The sequence below is a fragment of the Typopeltis vanoorti genome, chromosome 22 (assembly GCF_054136105.1).
Source record: "Typopeltis vanoorti isolate ZY-2024b chromosome 22, IOZ_Tvanoo_1.0, whole genome shotgun sequence".
Lineage (NCBI taxonomy): Eukaryota > Metazoa > Arthropoda > Arachnida > Uropygi > Thelyphonidae > Typopeltis > Typopeltis vanoorti.
In genome coordinates, this window is record NC_143570.1 from 31,135,973 (window position 1) to 31,159,257 (window position 23,285).

General features: G+C 37.6%; 1 protein-coding gene across 1 annotated transcript in view; it reads right to left on the bottom strand.

Moving 5' to 3' along the window:
* Positions 1-23,285, bottom strand: part of LOC150094275 (uncharacterized) — a 449,181-nt gene that overhangs the window by 145,088 nt on the left and 280,808 nt on the right. The gene's annotated exons all lie outside the window — the stretch shown is intronic.

Consider the following 23,285-nt stretch of genomic DNA (forward strand, 5'->3'; position numbering starts at 1 on the left):
TGACCAGGTCCAATGCTCTCACATCCCCTAGTTCCCTGCATCATACGCTGCTTCAAGTAATTATATCTCAGTAATTGTATCAATTCAATTTCCCTCCTGACATGTGATCTTTCTTTCTTCCAGTCTATATTTCCATAGTTGAAGTCCCCATAATAATCACTCAACCTATATTCATTGTCCTAATTTTCCAATGCATGTCTTGCAGATCATCCGTGGAACTCCCTGGCCGATAGCAACAACCGACTGTATATTTTGTCTTACTGGCTTTAATCTCACACCAGACTGCTTCAAATGAACAGCTACCCTCCCACCGATCTCGTATTCTTTTTTTTTGCTGCAATTTATCTGCTATCATCAGCAGTACCCCTCACCCATTCCTATCTTCCCTGAAAATACAAAACCTTTCACATTCAATCCCTGTAACTACATCATCTGCTGTTAGCCAAAGCTCACTAATGTCCATAAGTTTTGGTGAGGTTGCACTAACCAATGCCAAAAACTCTTCCCTTTTGTTCCTGATACTTCTAGCATTAGTATATAGAAACTGCAGCATCCCTTTAGGCACCGCACCCACCTTTACTTCCTGAATTGACTATCCTATTCAATATTTTTGCTTGAGAAACTAGATTTTGCACTTGGTCCTTCTCACACTCACTCGCCTCATGAGTGCCTTCACACAACACCTGCTTCCACCCTAACTGCTTAAGTTTTCCTGAATTTGCACTTCAAGCATGCTCAGTGAACAATGCTATCTCTAGACCCTAACACCAAATCCATTTAGATGCAGTCCATCAGCATTGTACAAATCCTTCTTTCCATCAAACACAGATCACAGATCCACAAATCCTACATTCCTTTGCACAATCAACGTATAGACTCATTAGATGGCAGCACCCTCCACCTCAGTTTGCTTCTAGCATAGTATGGTAGGAGACTTACAGTCTTCACCTTCTTGCTCTTCAGTTTTGCCTCTTCTAACAACTCCTTTACACCCTCCCTTATAGAATACTTCTCGCCTTTCAAATCATTTGTGCCAACCAAGACAATCATTTCCTTCAACTTACTTTTTCGCATACTGAATTTTTGCACCAGGGAAAGACAATTTTGTCACACCTTCATTGTGTGACAAAATAATTTTTTCCTTAACTTATTTTTTCTTATTTGCTCGCTTGGTCTTTATTATTACTTCGGACCACCTGCTTTCTTCTCTTTTCAGCCATGTTAATCTCTTGCCACTTCTTCACGAGAGTTCATGACAAAACATGAAAATTTTCAATTTCATGCTTTGTACTGTGAAGGACAACATTCAAGCATGTTATTTCTTTATTAATGTCTATTTCATTCTACTCTATTTTCACAGCTGTGCATTTGGCATTAATAACATCATTTTCTATCCTACCATCAGTACCGTCCACTCTACTAACATTAGATGCATTCTCCTCACCTAATAGACACTCACTTTCAATACATTTAATACTCTCTCTCTCTCTCGTTACAATTCCCTTCCACATATCCTTTAATTTTCTTGGTGAATGCATTTCATACATACTGCACTGCACGAAATCCCACAAATTCAAATCACCCAACAACATGGTCTTTGCCAGCATTGCTCTACCACGCATTGGCACCATACCGAATATTGTATTTAAACAACAACAACAACAAAAAAAAAAACTATGTTTACTTACAAACTAAATAGCTCATTCAATCACATACTCATTTAAAACAAAACTACAATAACCTAACCTAATATTTTCAACTAAAATACAAAAAAGTTACTTAACCTTCAGGAGCAATAAATCTACTCTACACAAAATATATTTTGTCTGTGGTCCACTTGATGGCCTGTGGTAGCTGTGCAGAATGCCAAGCTTGACTTATGCTGTCTTTTCTCAACGTCTTTAACGTGTTCAGACATGTGGATTTCTCCCAACCTTCCCATCTGGCCTACATAACAAATGCATCAAGAGCAATGAATCCCATGAATGACTGGTTTTTTCATGGGATGATGTGGAGGTTTTGGAGGATGTAAGAATCTTGAGATTTTTTTGCAAAGGTAAAAAAATCCATTTTGATGTAGTACTTGTGGAGCAAAGAAGCCACTTTGTCTGTAACATTCTTGATGTAAGGTAGCATGACTGCCTTCTTAAAATCTTGTTTAAAAGTAAGGGAGCAGCAGGAGGTGTATTTAAGAATTTTGACAATTATCTTGGGTTCATAACCATTAAGTGCAAGTTCTATCTCATGTAGTGTAGTTCATTATTCCTTTTAATTGACATGCTTGATATATTGTATGCTCCATCTAGTAAAGTTTTAATTAGGCCTATCTTTTGACAAAAATCTCCTCAGTGTAATATAATCAAATGTTTGGTTTCTTCTGGTTTTGGAATCCATGGCAAGTTTTTCTTTTGGTTACGTTACATTGATGTTATTTTCGTTATTTGGTCAGGAACAATGGATGAGTTTCAAATTAATTTCAAAATTAATTTCAAAGATTATCTGAACAAATTACAACCCGACATAAAATTCACTCTTGAACTAGAGCAGCACAAAAAATTACCATTCCTTGAAATACTTGTCGAAGTAAATGAAGAAGAAAAAAGGTTATCCTTTTCCATATACAGAAAACCTATCACAAGAAGATGATTTTTACATGCTACTTCACACCACCATCCATTAAAAAAAGATAGACATAATTAAAACTTTATGAGATAGAGCTTGCAATATATCAAGCATGTCAATTAAAAGGAATAAAGAACTACACTATCTGAGACAGTCCTTGTACTTAATGGTTATGAACCCAAGACGATCAGCAAAATTCTTAATACATCTCCTGCAGCTCCCTTACTTAAACAAGATTGTTTAAGTAAGAATGTTATCAAGAATGTTACAGACAAAGTGGCTTTGTTGCTCCACGAGTACAACATCACAATGGCTTTTTTACCTTTGCAAAATCTAATGTCTGAACATGTAAAAGGCGTCGAGAAAAGAAGACAGCATAAGTCAGGCTTGGCATTCTGCAAAAGTACCAGAGGCCATCAAGTAGTTTGGCAACAGACAAAAATGTCATATATTGATCATAATTGTTTTAGAAGAAAGTTAAAGAAGCCTCACAAATGCTTAGGCTCCCCACACAATGTAATAAAAATCAAGGCTTAATTTTACATCAAGTATGGTCTGCTTTCATTAAACATCTAACTGCCACGTACCTGGAATATAACACACTATGATCATAATCTTTGATCATTTCAAAATATTACACTTAACAATGAGCTGTTATTAGTACCACAGACACAGGCTATTCACATTCTCTTGAGTCATAAGATAAATTTCACTAATCAGAGCTCTTCCAAAGTTTTCATTATCTGCAAATGATTGTATAAGTTAAACAATAACAGTACCAAAATACTCTTGAATTATACCACCAGTGACTTTTTTCTTCCGGGATACTGCTCCCCCCTTTTGCAATTTCTTGATACATATTAGACAGCAAAACCCATATTAACTTCATTTATCTTTTATTCAACCCAATCTTCCCCAATTTAAATAGCAACTTATTATGAGGTAATTGCCAAAGGCCTTTGCAAAATTTAGATATGCTACTGTATATTCATCCCTCTTGTCCAATACGTCATCCTGTTGTAATATTTAAGTAGATTACTAAAATACATTGATGCCTTTCCCTTAGATTTAGATTTAGATTGCAAGGCTCTTCTTGCAAAAAAAGGAAGGTCCCAAAGGATGGAAGCTTTCGGGATCTTCCCTTCTTGCATCATTAACTCTCTGAAATCTTAATATTTATATAGTTTCTCAATACCACCTCACTTCATTACAAGCCTTGTATGATATCATATTCACTAATAAGTTCATGCACAGTGATTGCCTGTCTACCATTTCCATAAATCAACAATTATTTTCAAGTAGTACATCTAAAGAACCATAATTGATTCAACAATAGCCAGAGTCACCAGGAGTTTCAAACTAAAGCCTGATCAGTCTTGGTCTAATAAAAGTACTCATCCCTACATGTCAAAGGTCAGCTGTGGATAACTGTTAAGCTAAGGATGGAGATTGCTGCTTACTGATTTTCAATAGTTAGGACTCAACTTGCTTCCTCTGGGTAATAACAATCATTAGATGACAAAAATCATTCTTATATAATAATTCTTTCTTCTCTGGCTGCATATCAAAAGATCTACCTTTTCTTGGCATATTGGCTAAATGTTACTTATACTTAGCACTTTGTTATTTATACCATTCTTTCCCCCTGCTGGTCTGTTCTTTATATTCTCCTCATGTTACTGCCTTCCTAATACATTATTTCATACTGAATGCTTTTGTAGTTAAACAGGATAAATACAAAATACCTATGAGCAATTTAAATGGAAAGAGATATTTCCAAACCATCTGGAAGATAGGAAATTTGTCTGTATCTGTCAAAGTGAAGAAAAGTCACAGCAGGTCTATGCTTTTATGTACTTAATTCAATCTGAGAGATCTAAGATGAACATTGACTCATCAAAAAAATAAAAAAATAAAATAAAACATGATAATAAATAAATAAATAAATGTTCTAGTGAGCATGTTCCTTTGCAAACTGTAAATATACAGTATGCATGTTTTCAGTCAAAATATCCAACCCCCAACCCCCCCATCTCCTGGGATGATAGGCTTTAGCATCTAACAGTAGCACTATATGCTATGGCCTCTGCAGCAACATTCCACTAATGTTTCAGTTCATTTGATGAAGCAGCCTTAAGATTTTCTGACACTCCTGCTGGTCTGCTCTTTATATATTCTTTTCATGTTACTGCCTTCAAAATACATTATGAATACATTATAGACCACACCAGGTCTACACCTTTATGTACTCAATTAAATATGAGCCATGTAAGTTGAATGTTAGCTCATCAAAAATAAATAAAAAATAATAATAAAATAAATACATAAATCAGTGTTCAAATTAGCATGTTCCTTTACAAACTGTAAATATGCAGTCTGCTTGTTTTCAGTCAAAATATTCAACCATATCTCCTGGAATGGTAGGCATTAGAGGTGGTATCATCCACTAAATGACATCTAACAGTAATACTACATGTAATGGCTTCTGAAACAACATTCCACCAATGTTTCAGTTCATTTGATGAAGCAGCCCTAGGATTTTGTAGTGACAATTACTTCAAGTAACAGTTGTGCCTCTTCACAGATATCTTCCATATCCCAATTGCTAATACCTTTCTCACATACTTTTTAAAGGAATGGATATATACAGTTGGTGATAGCAGTTCAATATTTTGCTAATATATATTATTATTCAGGCCTCTATGGAGTCAAAAGACTCACCGTGAGAGGTCCTTTCTAAGAAACACAAGTCTAGCAAGACTCATCGAGGGAGGTCCCTCCTAGGAAATACAAAGTCTATCATACCACTCCTTAAATGCATTGACCGTTCTCGCTCTCACCACTCCATCAGGCAATGCATTCCATGGTTCAACCACCCTCCATGCAAAGAAACCAGTCCTCACCCTCTTTCTCACAGTTTCCTTTTGTAACTTCCAGGGATGGCCCCTTGTCATGACTCCTTCCCGCTGTTCAACCAAGCAAAAGAACTCCCCAGTGTCAACCCTGTAACCACCTTTCAACAGTTTAAAAGGCTCAATCATATCACCCCTCCTTCTATCCAAACTCTGCAGTCCACACTCCCAAAGCCGATCCTCATAACTAACATTGTACAGTCCCGACACCATCTTTGTTATCTGCCTTTGTACCCTTTCCACAGTTAATAGAGATCATTGCCTTCTCTTTGTTAACATCACAATATTCTTTGTTAACAAGGTCATCATACTCACAAGTTTACAATAATGATAGCACATGTAGTCTTTATACTCTTAAATGATGTAGCAAAATTGTTGATAATGCAAATACCAGATGCATTAAGCAATCAATCAACTGTTGCTATTGCATCACACTTATTGACAGTTACTGTGAGACAGTAGTGCACTCAGGATTTAATCTTGTGGGTGGGTCGAGTGTCAAGTAGACGTTTTGCGAATACACACACTATGCATCGCATACGACCTATGTCTGAGCATCTGCAATGATTGCTAATTCATAAGTAGTATAAAAATAGAAGCCACGACACAACATAAATAAAAAAAAAATGAATTTAAATTTTTGGAAAATTTTCTAGTATTTTTTTCCCTTTTTCTTTGGGAGGACTTGGAATTGACCTGAATCTCTGGGATTGATGCAGAGGGATTGTTATCATTATGAGATGACTTGTATAGTCATTGGTGAAATTGTTTTTAGATGATACTTTTAATTTTTTAGGAAATTACAACATAAACTAAATTATTAATTATAAAAACTTTAATAATAACTACCTATATTTCAGCAATGTTACATTACCATCTTCAGGGATCACAAAACAATGATAAGAGCATGCAGGCACTAAGAAAATGAGGCTGGAGGTGATCCTAGAGTTCTAAAAGGTGCCTCCTAGCAGGCTAAATTGGATTGTTGATCTTAGACTGCATGCTTCCCAAATTTTGGGAAAGTCATCAAAATTGTTGAGGTTTGGGAAGTTTTTGAGAGCTGAGGCTGATTCAAGTAATAATCTTTCATATATGTACTTGCTGCAGTGAAATAAAGTGGTCTTCTTCCAGCATATTCTGTGGTGGGTGTCCAATGCATGTCACAAGTCCTGAGTAGCTATATGGGTGGAAATAGACGTAGTTCTTGTGTTTGGATATTCTGATATTGGCTGTTCTGCATGTTTGGCTGTAGTAGGAGAGTTTGCAACTGTAAGGGACCTGATATACTCCAGATAGGTCTAGAGGAAGTGGCTGGTCTTTGGTGGAGTCTCAGTGCAAGTGCCTGTATGTACATATCATTGTTCTGTGATTCCTGAAGATGGCAATGTAATATTTCTGAAATATAGGTAGTTATTAAACTTTTTCTAGTAGACAAACTTATACATTGGTTATGCATTACTAAATCACTTAAGGAATTGACAATGTACATAAGAATATAAATTAAATTACACTTTAATAAATATTTCAGATATTTCATCAACGTCACGTTGCCATCTTCAAAAGGAACTTACAAAAAAGGCACATGCACGTAGGCACTACAACACAGTAACTGAGAATGTAGTGAGAAAGCTATTGTTCTCCTAAAAGTCCTGATGGTTCCCCCTAGCAGACTCTGCAGGTGTTCTTGGCCGTTGGGCTGAAGGTCTGCTGGTGATCCCAAATTTGGGGCAGTCTCATGCAACCAAATTTGTTGAGGTTTGGAGAGTTTCTTAGGGCTGAGGCTGATTCCATGAATAGTCTTTCGAATTTGAACTTGCTATGGTGTATTATTATAGCTTTCTTCCACCGTATTCTGTGGCGTGTATCAAGAGCATGGTCTGCAAGACCTGAGTGGCTGTACTTGTGAAACTGGGTGTAGTCCTTGTGTTCCAAAATTCTGATATTCGCTGTTCTGCCTGTTTGGCCAAAGTAAGACAGTTTACAGCTGCAAGGGACCTGGTATACACCAGATAGGTCTAGGGGAAATGGTTGGTCTTTAGTGGAGCAGATAACGGATGCCAATTTTCTGTATGGTCTGTAACAGGAGGTCAAGTCATGTTTTTTTAAGATTTTGGTAATTTTTCCAAGGTGTGCCTCAGATATAAGGAATGGTGATGGATTTAGAGTAATCCATGTTGTGAAGGGGGAGGGTTGTTGGTTTCAATATTTTTTGGATTTTATGGGGGGGTAGCCATTGGCTAAGAAAGTGTTAAGGATGTGGGGCAGAGGCTAAGGCTTTCTCTTCAAAAGTCTCCATAAAGAAATTGGCCAAGGGTGGGAAGAGTGATGAATCCATTGCTATCCCCTCTATTTGTTTGTAGAATTTTCCCTGCGAAACGAAATAGCCTGAGTTCATTGCGAACTGAAATAGGGCTGAGATATCCAGAGGAAATTTAGCTTGGATTAGCTCCAAAGTTTCCTTGAGTGGGACATTTCTGAATAAGAAGGAGACGTCAAAGCTGACCATTATGTTCAGTATGCTGGAGTGTAAGGTTTTCTATGCTGGCTTTGAAGTGGGCTGAGTTTTTTTTTATGTGTGATGGTGTGTTGCCAGTATAGTGTGCGAGCGCTTTGGCCAAATGTGTAGCTAATTTGTACGTGGGGGGAATCAATGCCATGGGGTGGTATAGAGTTAAAAGGTTTTAATCTGTTAGTAACTTCTACAGGTCAAGAAGTGACCTTCTTAAGGAGCCTGTGAGGTTTTCTGATTTGTGAGTTGGTGGGATTGTATTCAGTAGGGAGGTAAGTAGCCCGATCTAATAGAAGAGCATTAAGCTTACCTGTGTAGTCCGTTTGGTTAAGTACTACCGTTGCATTTCCTTTACCTGCTTTGGTGATAACTATTTCTTTATTATTCCTCATTTCCTGCAGAGGTTTATACTCCTTGTTGGATATGTTGATTTTTGGTGGTCTTGCTTTGGAGAGGACACAAGCTACATCCAGTCTTACACTGTTGGCGATTTGATTCGGAAGGTGGAGGATTCCCCATTCGATCTGGATCATAATATCCTCACTAGGTATTTTTCTGGGAGCAATGGCGAAGTTGTAGCCACGTGAAAGCACGTTGAGTGCTTCAGGCTTCAGGGTGACTGAAGAAAGGTTGATTAGTGTTGGTAGGAAGTTTTGGATTGACAGTAGAGTTCTTTTTAATTTTTTAATATGTCGACCCTGTATTTTCTCAAATTCTTTGTCTGCTGCGGTACACGAGACGTCGTGTAAAATTGACCAAAGCCTGTGATTTAAAGTGCACAAAAGCTCTTCAAGTGCATGAATAGCTTTGTTAATGTCAGCTAACAGAAACCGCATGACAGCAATTTGTTCCCGAAGCAAAGCGTAGCTGGCGTGGTTATAGATACGGAGAGCTTTTTGTGAAACAAACCGGTGCTTGAATTTTACACAATTTGGGGGCAGCATTTCAGGAAAGTCAGATGATTTAGTTGTCTTGATAACTTCAACTTCATTTTACCGTATTGGCGGGCCGTCCGTGCGATGGAATCTCAGTGGATGATGGTAATTCTCGTAGACAAGCTTATACGTTGGTTATGCATTATTTCACAGGCTCCTTAAGAAGGTAAATTCTTGGCCTGTAGAAGTTACTAACAGATTAAAACTGTTTAACTCTATCCCCCCCCCATGGCATTGATTCCCCAACATACAAATTAGCTAAACATTTGGCCAAAGTGCTCACACACTATACTGGCAACACACCATCACACATAAAAAACTCAGACCACTTCAAAGCCAGCATAGAAAACCTTACACTCCAACATACTGACATAATGGTCAGCTTTGACGTCTCCTCCTTATTCACAAATGTTCCACTCAAGGAAACGTCAGAGCTAATCCAAGCTAAATTTCCTCTGGATATCTCAGCCCTATTTCAGTTCACAATGAACTCAGGCTATTTCGTTTTGCAGGGAAAATTCTACAAACAAATAGAGGGGACAGCAATGGGTTCATCACTCTCCCCACCCTTGGCCAATTTCTTTATCTAGACCTTTGAAGAAAAAGCCTTAGCCTCTGCCCCACAAAAAGCAACTATATGGCTTCGCTACATCGATGATGTGTTCGCTATTTGGATACATGGCTCTGAAACACTCCTCTCCTTCTTAACACACTTAAACAACCAACACCCCAGAATCAAGTTCACTCTGGAAAAAGAGGAAAACAACAGCCCCCCCTTTCTAGACACACTAGTCACCCGCCAGCCTGATGGCACCTTGGTTTTCTCAGTTTATAGAAAACCCACCCATACAGGCAGGTACATTCACCAACAATCCCACCACCACCCCTCACAACAATATGGAGTGGTCAAAACACTATACAACAGGGCTAAACTAATCTGTTCAAATGACAAGACCCTAAACACTGAACTAAATCACATCCTCAACACTTTCTCAGCCAATGGCTACTCCCCCCATAAAATCCAAAAAATATTGAACCCAACAAACCACAACTCCCCCCCCCCCTTTCACAACAAGGATTACTCTAAATCCATTACCATTCTCTACATCCGAGGCACCTCGGAAAAAATTATCAAAATCTTAAAAAAACATGACTTGACCTCCTGTTACAGACCATACAGAAAATTGGCATCCCTTATCCGCTCCACTAAAGACCAACCATTTCCACTAGACCTACCTGGTGTATACCAGGTCCCTTGCAGCTGTAAACTGTTTTACTCTGGCCAAACAGGCAGGACAGCGAATATCACAATTTCGGAACACAAGGACTACATTCGGTTTCACAAGTACAGCCACTCGATACACGCCACAGAATACAGTGGAAGAAAGCTACAATAATACACCATAATTCAAATTCAAAAGACTATTCATGGAATCAGCCTCAGCCTAAGAAACTCTCCGAATCTCAACAAATTTGGTTGCATGAGACTGCCCCAAATTTGGGAGGCTTACATCAACAGACCTTCGGCCAAACGGACGAGAATACCTACATAACCCGCTAGGGGGGTCACCATGAGGATTTTTAGGACTACAATAGCTTTCTCACTTCATTCTCAGTTACTGTGTTGTAGTGCCTACATGCACGCGCCTTTTTTTGCATGTTCCTTTTGAAAATGGCAACGTGATGTTGCCGAAATATCAGAAATATTTATTAAAGTGTAATTTAATTTATATTCTTTTGTACGTTGTCAATTCCTTAAGTGATTTAGTATTAAAGTTTTTATAATTAATAATTTAGTTTACGTTGTCATTTCCATTACATTGTTATGATAACTTTTTTTGTGGGAGGGGGGGCAGGTTTGGTTAATGATGGACTTTGGTTAATGAATGACAGGAAGCTGCTTGGTTAATGATGGACTACACACAGTATATGTAAACACATTAGTAACTGTCCATACACAAACCTAGATGTAGAAGTCTGCCTTATTTAGCAATGCCAGTGGTACACTAATGTGCAAAAGCAAAGGATGAATTACATTTTTACCTGTATATGAAAATATTTTCACGACAGCCAAATGTGAACATAAATTAATCGGCAGCATACTAATAAATTATATTACACAAAAAATGTTATAAATTTTATACAAATTAAATTGCAATATGTTTTTGCAAAAGTTACAAGTTTCCTAAAGATGTAGTTAAGGAATTAATGTACAGTGCTTACAAAAAACTACACAGAAAAACATTTCAGTATGGAATATGTCTGCCATGAACTATGATGCAGCTCTCACAATGTCATATCATGCTTAGTACCAAGTGATTCAGGAGTTCTTGAGACAAACTGGCCCACTCCTCCTTCAGAACAAGGATAAGGCCTTGTTTGTTTTCTGGAGAGGAATTACAAGCAACAATGCATCACCCACTGTGTCCCAAATATGTTCTATGGGGTTGAAATCTGGGGAACGGAATGACCACATGATTCAATTAATAAATCCTTGGTCTCCAGAAGTATTATCTCCACTGATTGTGTACAATGTGGTGTGGCATTGTCATCCATAAAAATTAATTCTTTGCCTACAGCACCATGGAACAATTGAGCATGCTGAAGAACTTTGTTGCAATATCGTTCACAAGTCAAAATCCATTCTTCTAGCAGCACTTGTAGCCCATGCATCCATTAAGTATAATGCCTTCCTACACCATGACTGCAGCACTGCCTTATCTATCCCTTTCAAGAATATTATTGCAATGTAAGTAGTACCACTTTCAGTATCACTGATAAATTGTCTAGAATCAAAAGAAAGAATAAATGACTCTTAGCTGTAAAGAGTACATTAGCTCATGAGTATCTTGTCCAATTTTTATGGATACAACACTACTGAAAACATGCTCTATGATAAGCTATGAATAAAGGGATGCGGACAACAGGTCTTCACGTGTATAGGCCTACTTGTTGAGATGTCTTGCCACAGTTTGGTGAGATATCTGCATACCTGTTCGTGAACTGAGCCAACTCGCAAGCCAACCTGTCATGGTGTTTCAATTACATTTTGCTGTTATAACCAAGAATCTGTCTTCATGCTCTGTGATAAAGTGAGGGTGACCTTTTAGCAAATGTCTGGAATACAGTGCATTTGCTTGAATTGCTGCCCAGAGCCTGGATACAGTGCTATGTGAGATTCCAAACTCTCGGCAATATCAACAATTCTGTGGCCTTTTTCAAGCTTTCCAATAATTCTTCCCTGAGTGAAATCATCTAGATGATTTCTTTGAGACATTACAAGAATCCCAAGTTTGCAACTTTATTCCTTCACGAAAAGAACTTCCTTCAAACACAATTTGCTTTGCATAGTCCTCTGCCTTTTATTCTGTTGAGTGTCACAATGTGACCCCTTTGCAAGCGATTTGGAAATTTGAACGTGTACTTGCTTTCTACTCTAAATTGTCAGTTATACAAATTGCCACAAGCTGATTTGTCTGAATTTGCAATTGTAATCTTCAGAAATAGTGTTTGTCCTTAAGTTTTGGACGCCAGTGTATTATAAAGAGTTTGTGACACTGAAAGAGCAGATTATGTCAAAAATTGTATGTATACATGACAGTGACAGAAATGGATGGGCTCACAGAAATATGTAGTGCTTAGTATTTTCAAGAAGCACATAATGGCAAGTGGGGATAAAAAAGCAGTTGGAATGTTCAGAATGATAGCGGGTGAACTGTATTCTATAAAAGTGTTAATCCAGAAGAGAATGTTGATAATGGCTTTGAGACTGTATGATGTGAAGCTTAAGTAAATAGAATATAGTATATGATAGACTTTTGCTACAGGCCATGGAATGATGAGTAAGAAGAGTGTCAGATGGCTAAAGAGATCAGCAGGTAAGTGGAGGTGATCATCATTTCACTTCTCCTACTTCTGGGTAGGAGAAGTGAAATTTTCAATTTGTTTGGATATCAGAACTAGCACAGTGATGGAGGGGAAACATTAGCGATCAATCTTAGTGTTTTCAGCATGTGGTAAAAAATGGGATATCCATGTACTTCTGACATAGGAGGTAACCCAGAAGGTGCATGCTCCAGTGACATGTGGAACTGCAAAGCAGGAGATTATATGCTAAGGAGACAGCTTGAGAAGATGTCACAGTATGAGGAATGCATAGGAAAATCAAAAAGGCTTGGGAGTTAGTTCAAGATCATTTAAGAGAAATTATGTCAGACTGTACTCCTAGAGTTAGGTAGATAAACAGGGCAGGCATGAAGTGGATGAATAATGAGATCATGGGAACTGCAGAGGAAGAAGTTGTTATAACAGGGGAATCAGTAGTTTCATAAGGAGTATAAAGCAGGTATGGAAAGAGACATATGATAAAGAAAGAGAAAATGGAATGTGAAAAAGGAGCTGGTGGAAGAGGAAAAGTGCATTCAGTGGGAATTATTTATGTAGGTATTCATTTTAAAAATCTGGAGCATCAATATACAAGACAAGCTGAGTTACATTATTAATTGTAAGCTAAAGAAACAATGATTTGATCACATGCTATTCTACTGGTATGACCTCTAGTGAAAAAAATAAAATAAAAAATTACATCAAGCTAAATTCTATTATTTACGATGACAGGAATAAACATTCTTTCAGAAACAATGATGTCCTATTTTTAGTGTTACAATTCTTATTTTTGCTTTTAAGATACTGGATTTTTTTGTACAGTCCTGTTTATAGTTGTTCTTAGTGAGGAATATTCCGTGGGTCGAATATATACCTCCCATATGTTTGGGATTTTTAGACTATCATTATACTTCAGATTGGGGTGGTTGATAATAATCTCACATGCTTCCTTGAATTTTCATTCATACCATGTTTTAGTGCAATGTAGACAACTAGTGCTTTTCCAGTCAATTCTGTGTAAGGAATTGACTTACACAGAATTATAAAGAGTTTGTGACACTGAAAGAGCAGATTATGTCAAAAATTGTATATATACATGACAGTGACAGAAACGGATGGGTTGACAGGAATATGTAGTGCTTAGTATTTTCAAGAAGCACATAATGGCAAGTGGGGAAAAAACAGCCTTTCTTCACCATAATTATTATACTTAATGTGTCATTTACATTCTTTTTTTCTGATAGGAATTGTATGTCCTGTTTCTCCTATATATATGGTATGTTGCAAGTACAATAAATCCAGTATACTCCAGGGTGAGCTAGTGGAGGGAGTTGGTCTTTGGATGAGTTGAGTAAGCTTTTTAATTTTGCAGGAGGTTTAAAGGTGGCTTTGAGGTTGTATTTTCGTAGTACTCTGTTTATTCAGTCTGATGTTCCTTTAATGTAGGGAATGGTTATAGTTTTATTGTAGTCTGGTTTGTCTTTGTTTCTTATTAAGCTTTTGTAGAGAATTTTGTTAATAGTGTTTAGGCTGTATCCGTTTTTTTGAAAAGTATTAAAGATAATTTTAAATTCGTCTTGTAGTGCCTGTTCATTGGAACAGATCATCTATGCCGTGTTTTTTAGCGTGTTGATGACACCTAGTTTTTGTGTTGGGTGGTGGTAGGAGTTTAAGTGTATATATTGTCCCATATGTGTCGGTTTCTGGTAAACAGTGAAGGAAAGATTGCCAGAGAGAAGGCGTGTGACAAGTGTATCCAGAAACAGAAGTGTGTTGTGTTTTTCAATTGTATGTGTTTGTGTTGTTTGTTTAGATGGCTAAGGAATGTGTCTCATGTCTGGCGGCCATTGGACCAGATCGCGAAAACATCGTCAACGTATCTAAGCCAGACTTTGAGTTTTAAAGGGGAGGAACCTAAGGCAAGTTGCTCAAAATGTTCCATATAAAAGTTAGCAATGGGGGGGGGGGGGATAATGGCGAGCCCATGGCTGTGTCTTCTTTTTGTAAATAGAAGGCATTTTGCCATACAAAATAACCTGACTGTAATACATGCGCAAAGAGCGCCATGATATCTGGGGGGAATTTGTTCTGTAGAAGAAGGATTGTGTTACTAATTGGGACATTCGTGAAGAGGGGCAGAGACATCAAAACTGACTAATAAATCGTCTTTTTCTAATGTAATGTCTTTGATGGTATTTATGAAGTGTTGTGTGTTTTTGATATAGGAGGGGAAATGACCTACCAACTCCTTGAGTGTTGCCGCTAATTTTTTGACTAAGTGATACGTCAGGCTATCAATTCCTTCAACTATAGGTCTTAACGGTGTTTTTTTTGTGAATTTTCAGTAGTCCGTAAATTCTTGGGGAGCGCACGTAGTGAGGAAATAGTTTTGACCGTATCTTCAGGCCAAGTGGTAATTGACTTAAGTAGTTTCTCTGTTTTATATCTTCGGGCCAAGTGGCCTGAAGATACGGTCAAAAAACTATTTCCTCACTATTCGCGCTCCCCAAGAATTTACGGGCTACTGAAAATTCACAAAGAAAACATACCATTAAGACCTATAGTTGAAGGAATTGATAGCCCGATGTATCACTTAGCCAAAAAATTAGCGGCAACACTCAAGGAGTTGGTAGGTCATTCCCCCTCCTATATCAAAAACACACAACACTTCATAAACACCATCAAAGACATTACATTAGAAAAAGATTATTTATTAGTCAGTTTTGACGTCTCTGCCCTCTTCACGAATGTCCCAATCAATGACACAATCCTTCTCCTACAGAACAAATTCCATCCAGATATCATGGCGCTCTTTGCACATGTATTACGGTCAGGTTATTTTGTATGGCAAAACGTATCCAAGGGCATTAACAGAACCATAACCATACTTTATGTTACAGAGCCATGGATGTAAAAACATTTTATGAAAGAAAGAAAAACTAGCAGGAGCATATTCAAATAAGACCAATTTCTGGTTATGAATCTGAAGATTCTGTATTGGCTTCAGATAGTGAAGATGGCGAAGTAAGTATTAATATGGGTAACCATATTAGGCCTATTATTATCCCTGAGAGTGATGAAGATGGAATTGATAGACAACTCAGTGAAAATGAAGATGACTCTATGGACAGTGAAATGAATGATGACAGCTCTGGCTGGAAGAAAGTTACTTGCCGCTCTACTTGGCCCATTCAACAATGGAAAGGAAGCCTTCTTCCTGGACCGGGAACTCCCACAGGAACCTGTTAGTTATTTTAGGCAGTTATTGAACAATGACATTTTAGAAAATATAATATTATTATTATTACATAACACCTCGGAGTCCAAAGACTTATCAAGGGAGGGTATCTACTCTACAACTCTCTTTCTCCACCACTCCACCAACGCAACTACCATCATCATCATCTACACCAATGCCATCTACCACCGACCACCACCACCACCAGTATTTTCACAGATAATCACAACATCCATGCTCATGGAGGGATTCGAACCTGCAGCCTTTTGGCTGGAGAGAGCGAATACGTTAACCACTCGGCCAACCAGGCCGGCAATATACCAAACAAATCTATATGCAATACAAAAAGATGCATTCAATACTGATAAGAATGAAATCGACAATTTTTTGGATACTATATGTATGTATGTATGTATGTAGATGTCAGTTTATGGAATTCCAACATCCAGAATGTGGAATTCCATAAACTGACAGTCTGACACATAGTTCTGACTCAGGTCAGAACTATCCAGTGTGACTTCCAAGTCACAGATCTATTTTGGAAAAATTTCACCATTATATGTGTTCAGTAATTTAGTATTAAGCTATTTGTAAGCATATGTAATTTTTTTAATCACAATAACTAATTCAGGCAACAGAGGGTTAATTTATCTTATTTTGCATTATAGTTGACAGTAAATCTTGTTAATTTATTATTTTCTTTTTTGTTTATTGTTATCTGACTTTTGTAAGAGGAATGGTGATGGATGACTTGTTAGTCATGCAAAATAAAATGTAGTCTGATTATTGATTAATTCCTGAGTATTTATTTCAAATGAACCAGCAAATGTGAATAGTTTAAGTTCGGAATGGAGGGTGACAGATAAACAGCGCCACCTTTTGTCAAACATTGGAATTGCTTCATTTCGAAAACAACAGTAGAGCATATCTTTTGAGAGTACCTTCATGGAAACTAACTTTTAGAAGGGGGGGGGGAATATGAAGGAATAAAACTTCTGTAATAAAATTTATGGCAATGAATGTGAATGTTTTTTTTTAATGAAAAAAGTGCACATTATATAAAGAAAATAAATATATTTTGAATGAATTTAGAACAGGACTGAAAATTCATTTACTCACTCACTACTTGTCTCTGATAACTCCCCAGTGCAGTTTGTGGAGTCCTGGATGCACGTATAAAAAATGCAGTCATTCTCTGTAAAACTAAATCCCTGCGGTGTTCATATACCCTATTTTAAACTGAGATTTTCCAGTCTTAGTTTAAAATAAAGCCAATTAATTTATTCCTTGCTATCACACACACTGGCAGAACTGCATAGTTTGATAACCAACTAAAGCTATTCTTATAAATGTGTCAATATGATCCATTTGGCATATCATTGAGATGACACCTGGGTTCTTGGTTGGTAATATTACCTGTACCAACAAGGATGACTAAAGGCTCTTTCATGCCTTGCAAGGAATCCAAATTAGTTATGACATCCTGTGCACATGGAAGATATATCTTGGTGCTCTACTCATCTTTTTTCCTTTTTTTTTTCCCCCATAAATGTTTTACAGTTCACTTAGCAAATCAATTAGTAGCTTGTCACTCACTTATTATTATTAATAGACATTAAGAATAGGCTGGGAGATGGAAAATCAATTAACAAATGATTGATTCCCCCATCCTCCTGCTGAATAAAACTGTTTCTTTGCTTATCACATCCTTTAAAAGACTAACATTGTCAACTAAACTGACGTTATTCATAATTAAACATTGCCTGTATTTATAATTATTTCTCCATCATTATCTAATTTTGCTACTTTTTCAATGACCTTCTGTCATCGTATATTGTGGTTTATTGGTTGGAATTACAACCAATACAACTAAGTCTATGAAGCCAGTACCATGTCTGCTAATTGTCTTTAATTCTCTGGCAAGTCTGTCTGTCTGTCTGTCTGCATAAAAGAAAAACCTTGCCACTTCATGAAACTGCATAACTCATCATCAGTTGAAAAGCTATATAATACTTTGACATGTGTTTATTAAAGTTCACATTGCCAATATATTTTTTCTGGCTAAATTGTGCCCAGATTTGGTCACCGGGTTTTCAGAAGGATGAAGAGATGTTGGAAAGGGTCCAAAGGTGACTGACTAAGGTAGTTTCTGAACTCTGGAATGTTGAGTATGAGGAAAGATTGAGAAGATGTAATTTGCAGAGTCTGGTGGAGAGTAGGAAGAGGGAAAATATGATAGAGACCTACAAGTTGGTAAGGGGTTGTTATAAGATCAGTGGTGGAGAAGTTCTACAGAGAATAGTGGGAGATCAGGGGAGAACCAGAGGTCATCCCTGGAAACTGTATAAAGAGGGTGTGAGTAGGGGAGTGAGAGGCAAGTTTTTTTTCTTACAGAGTTGTGAATGATTGGAATGCCTTGCCTGAGAGTGTGGTGTCTGCAAGGAGTTTGAGTGTGTTTAAGACACGATATGATAAGATGTGTGTGTGATAAAAGGACCTCCCAGATGAGTCTTTGACTCCATGAGGTCTTGGGAAATAATAATAATAATAACTGCAATTTCAAAACACTGTCTAATAACTACTGGCACTGTTTCGTCTAATACAAGGCTAAAACTATAATGAGTTGCATAACAATATTACTGCACATTGTAGAGGCCAGTAATATTGTGATGCAGATATTTCCTTTATTCAACTTAGATGCCACTTTATATAGAAGCCGTGTAAATTAACCAAACTTTTTCAATACCTTAATCTCCATTTTTGATATACTGAGTGGTCTATAATCTGCTACATCAGTCTAGGAATCTCCTTTATGTAATGGAACTAACTTTCTCTCTCTCCCTTGGGACCCTTCGGCACAAAAACTTAAACAGCCTGAGGCACTGCCAATTTTCTTGCACTTTCCTGTAATACACAAACTTATATCTCATCTAATTCCATAGCTATATTTTAATCGAGATTCTGCAATATCCTTAGCACCTCTAATTCACCTATCTATATTCTCAAGTTGATCCACCTATCACATAAGTCGCTCCATTGGTTATTCTTCCCTAAATATGCTTTCTTTTACTTTACCAAATAATAAAAATACTCTGGGATTTTCTTTGGCCTGTTCCACTAATTTCCTTTCATAATCTGATTTATTTAGCATCTTTACCACACTGTCACCCTTCTTGACTGTGCTTAACTCCCACCTGATTTATTTTCCCAACTCTAGGTATGTAGTCCAATACTACATCTCTCACACATCCCTTGACCATTTTACATGCTACAGTAGCAAGCTTGTATGCAGGTTATGGCACTACTTAATGTTGCTTCCTAAGTTAACTAAGATCACTTGCTCTGTAGTTTCACATATAACACTTCCAAAATTTGAAAACTGAAAATTCCAGCTACTCATCTATCTGGTAGGTCAAGAATGCATGATCATTCTCTCTACTCAGTTAACTTACCTTCTCTCTGAGTGGAGAAGACTTACGAAAGATAAGGCTTCCCTTCACCTCTAAACTGAGGTCATGATACCTTACCTTGGTTAAAGACAAATCCTCTATAAAGTTATCACTAGATTAAGTACTTTTAACCTTTTTTCTTTCCATCATAATGATTTTATTTTTCCCTTTGTAAAGCTCTCTCAGTAGTTGCAAAAATTCCACTTTCCATTTCCATTTGTCCTTTTTGCATTTCACTGTATATTCCCTTAGAAAAAAAATTGTGAGTCTGCCGCCTTGGTATGATAAGACAGAACTGAGAAGAAGGGCCATGATTGCCAATGAGAAGATTGTGCAAGAGGAATGGTGTGCAGTTTATAGATGGATGGAGTGAATTTGATGGACGTAAGTACCTGTATTTATTATTGTTATTATTATTATTATGTGACACCTCCAGGGAGTCCAAAGACTCACCGAGGGAAAGTGCACCAACAGCATGGAACGATTGATCCCTTCCAACTACTAACTGCGCTCAAACTTGCTTAACTTTTTGCATGAGTCATTAGTAGCAGAGGCTCTACCAATCGACAAACCTTTGCTGGCTGATGGACTGCACTTAAATATTTTTGGAATTAGGTACTTGGAGAAAATGTTGTTCAGTGAGAGTTTGGAAGTGCGAAACCAGGGAAACTAGAGATATGGGAGGGGGGGAAGCAATCAAGCAAGTGTAATGTGTATAGCTATCCCTGGAACAAATGAGTGTGAAAGCAGGAATGACTTTTGTGGAGACAGCCACCCCTGAGATAGATTAGTATGAGTGTAGGAATGATTGTGAAGAGCTAAATGCAATTTCCAAGTTCATAGCATGCATTAAACCTGCATTCTTTCAAAAATAACTGGCATAGTTTGGATCTCACCAGCTGGTCAGCATCCTTGCCAGCAAATCTTCTACCGATTCCACAGGATTTTAAACACAAGACTCTTCATGTGGCTCCCAGACAAAAAAAGTTTAATGGAGTTAAGTCAAGTGAATATACAGGCCACACCACTTTTCCATTGTCCAAATGTTGGTGGAGGTATTGTCGGATATCATCACAAAAGTTTGGAGCCGCATGGTCATGTTGAAGCCACATGTGTTGCTTAATGTGCAAAGGCACATCCAACAATGTGGTAGTGTCTCTCCATGTACTTGATGTAGCAACATCAAGTACATGGAACCATTCAAGTAGGGTGGAAGAAGATATGGTCCAATCAACTTATCACCAATGATGTCTGCCCACATGTTGATGGCGAACTTGTTCTAGAATCCTTGGCAGTGAGGGTTGTCTGCAGACCAAATGTGTGGATGTTTTGGCAGTTCCACATGCCTTCCCTAGTGAATACAACTTCATTTGGTGAAGAGCACTAGTTCTGGAAATTGAGGTTCTTCTACACAACGTTGACTCAACCACCTACAGAACCCAATCCATGGTGCAAAATCAGTTAGAACTAGTACATGAGCCTGGAAAGGGTAAAGCTGATCAAATTATAGAGCCCACCAGGTGCTGGAGTGAGGGACACCTTTGCAGTACCATTGACAAGGTATAACATAGAGGCAGCCTGCCTCACAGCGCTGCTTAATAAGGACGCTCGTTCAGCCATATTGCAGTTGACACCGTCACTGCATTAACAGTAATTGTTAGTGTAGCAAGTGTGTTTTCCAAGCTTAAACTGATTCAAAATTATTTGTGAACAACAATGATCCAAGGAAGATTGGTTGGTCTAACAACTATATCGATAGAGGCAGACATAGCTTATAATTTAAATTTAGAAGAGCTTATGAACAGTTTTATCGTGTGATATCCCCGTAGAGCAAACTTTTAATTAATATTATCATATAATCGTTTTTCATTAATGTTTCTCTTGTAATAAAAACAAAATAGCAATTAGAGATTTTCTTATATTTTTGTCATATAATCCATCAGGGACGATATTTAATTCTTTGCCTCAGGGCGAGATCTAATCTGGTGCTACCCTGCACCTATGGCATGTGCAATGCCATGGGTACTCACAGAAGGGTTTTCCTCAATCCAATGAAACACCTACTCATCAAAGTCTGGGGTATGGTGAATCCTTGGAGCACCACAGTCATGCCTGTTGGCATTGAAGGAACCTGTTTCCCACAACCACTGATTCACATTAGCAAACAGGATGTGTGATGGAGTTGGACAATATGGGGAAATGCTTTGCATACAACTGACTGGCAGCCCTTTAATTACATTGAGCTTTCCCATACATTGACATCATGTTGGTATAGTCAGCATTCGTGAAATTTGCCACTGTGCATTAACGTGATGTGCGCCAATGCAACACTGCATTATCATCACTAGGGAAGGATTTTTATGGTTTCTGCATGAACTGAACCTGAGGGGTGTTGATTGTGAGGGACTCTATCAAAATGAGTCAATTTGTTTGCTGATCATCTATTTGTTGTGGATGAGCACATGATAAAATTACATAAACATCCTTTCCCTACTCACCACAAACCACCCTCTGATGTTAATGGCCCAATCCATACCAATAGCTGAACTCATGTCAGCACACACCTAGAAATGTTTTTGACCTGTACAACTGCAATGAAACATTTGGGAACAAGGGTTGCTAATCAAAACCTCATCTATCCTGACTCCCTACATACCCTAGAAGTTTGTAATGATATTCTGAAACACCTTGTATATAACTTCTGCATTAATTTGTATCTCTTATGGGTCTGACTCCTGCTGATGAGACCTCAATAAAGGTCAAAACAGGTCTGGGTACTGGCTCTTCCAATAATGCATAGCATTATACACATCTGAAAGGATGTGCGTATTGCATTATGAGATACCAAGATAACTGATGTGAAGTCATTAGCCTCTACATACAAGTAGCCTAGTTGTGAAGACACTTCATGTGTAAATTTTATTTACACTTGGATAAAGAATTATATAAGAATATGATTTTTTGGCAAGTTTAATTAAATTATATTCTCCTGTATCAACCAAATCATTTTCTCAGATTTGAGACCTGATCTCAAATCTGAGAAAATGCATTCAGTATTTCTTTGATCACTCCCAATGTTACATTTACTGATCTCAAGGGTGCCAAAATACATGCTTGCTTGCTTGCTTCTTTCCTTCCTAACAGCCCTAATTTCCTTGATTCTGTACTTGCATTCTCTTACTGATCAATACTTTCTTCAGACACTTATCTCCAAACTGATTCAAGTGGAAGCTATCATAAGGAAATCCTATCATCCAAATTCAAATCATTCCATTCAGCTACAAACTGCACACCATTTCCTCTACACAACCTACATTGACTTACTTCCAATCACAGTCCTTGATTTTTTCATACCATATGGTGACAACTGGCTTACATCTACTCTCTCACTCTTCTTCTTCCCACCTTCCACTTCTGACCCTATTGCCGATTGATATCTAGGTTATACCACGGACCTCATTCGTATGCACCTCTATTTCATCCAGTGTAGTGACAGCACTGTACACTATGTTACATGCATCTGCTCTTGATAGATTTTAGCAAAGAGAGCACTCATTATTTTAACAATCTGATCTACTTCCAGCATAAGTGCAGTTACCATGCATCCTTTATTTAAGAGGACAGTTCTTTATTTCACTGCATTGTCTTTAGATTTATTTTTTTTCTAAAATGGCCATTTTGTCCTTTATTTTGTGAATTGAAATAGTAAATTGAATATTGATGCCAACATATTTA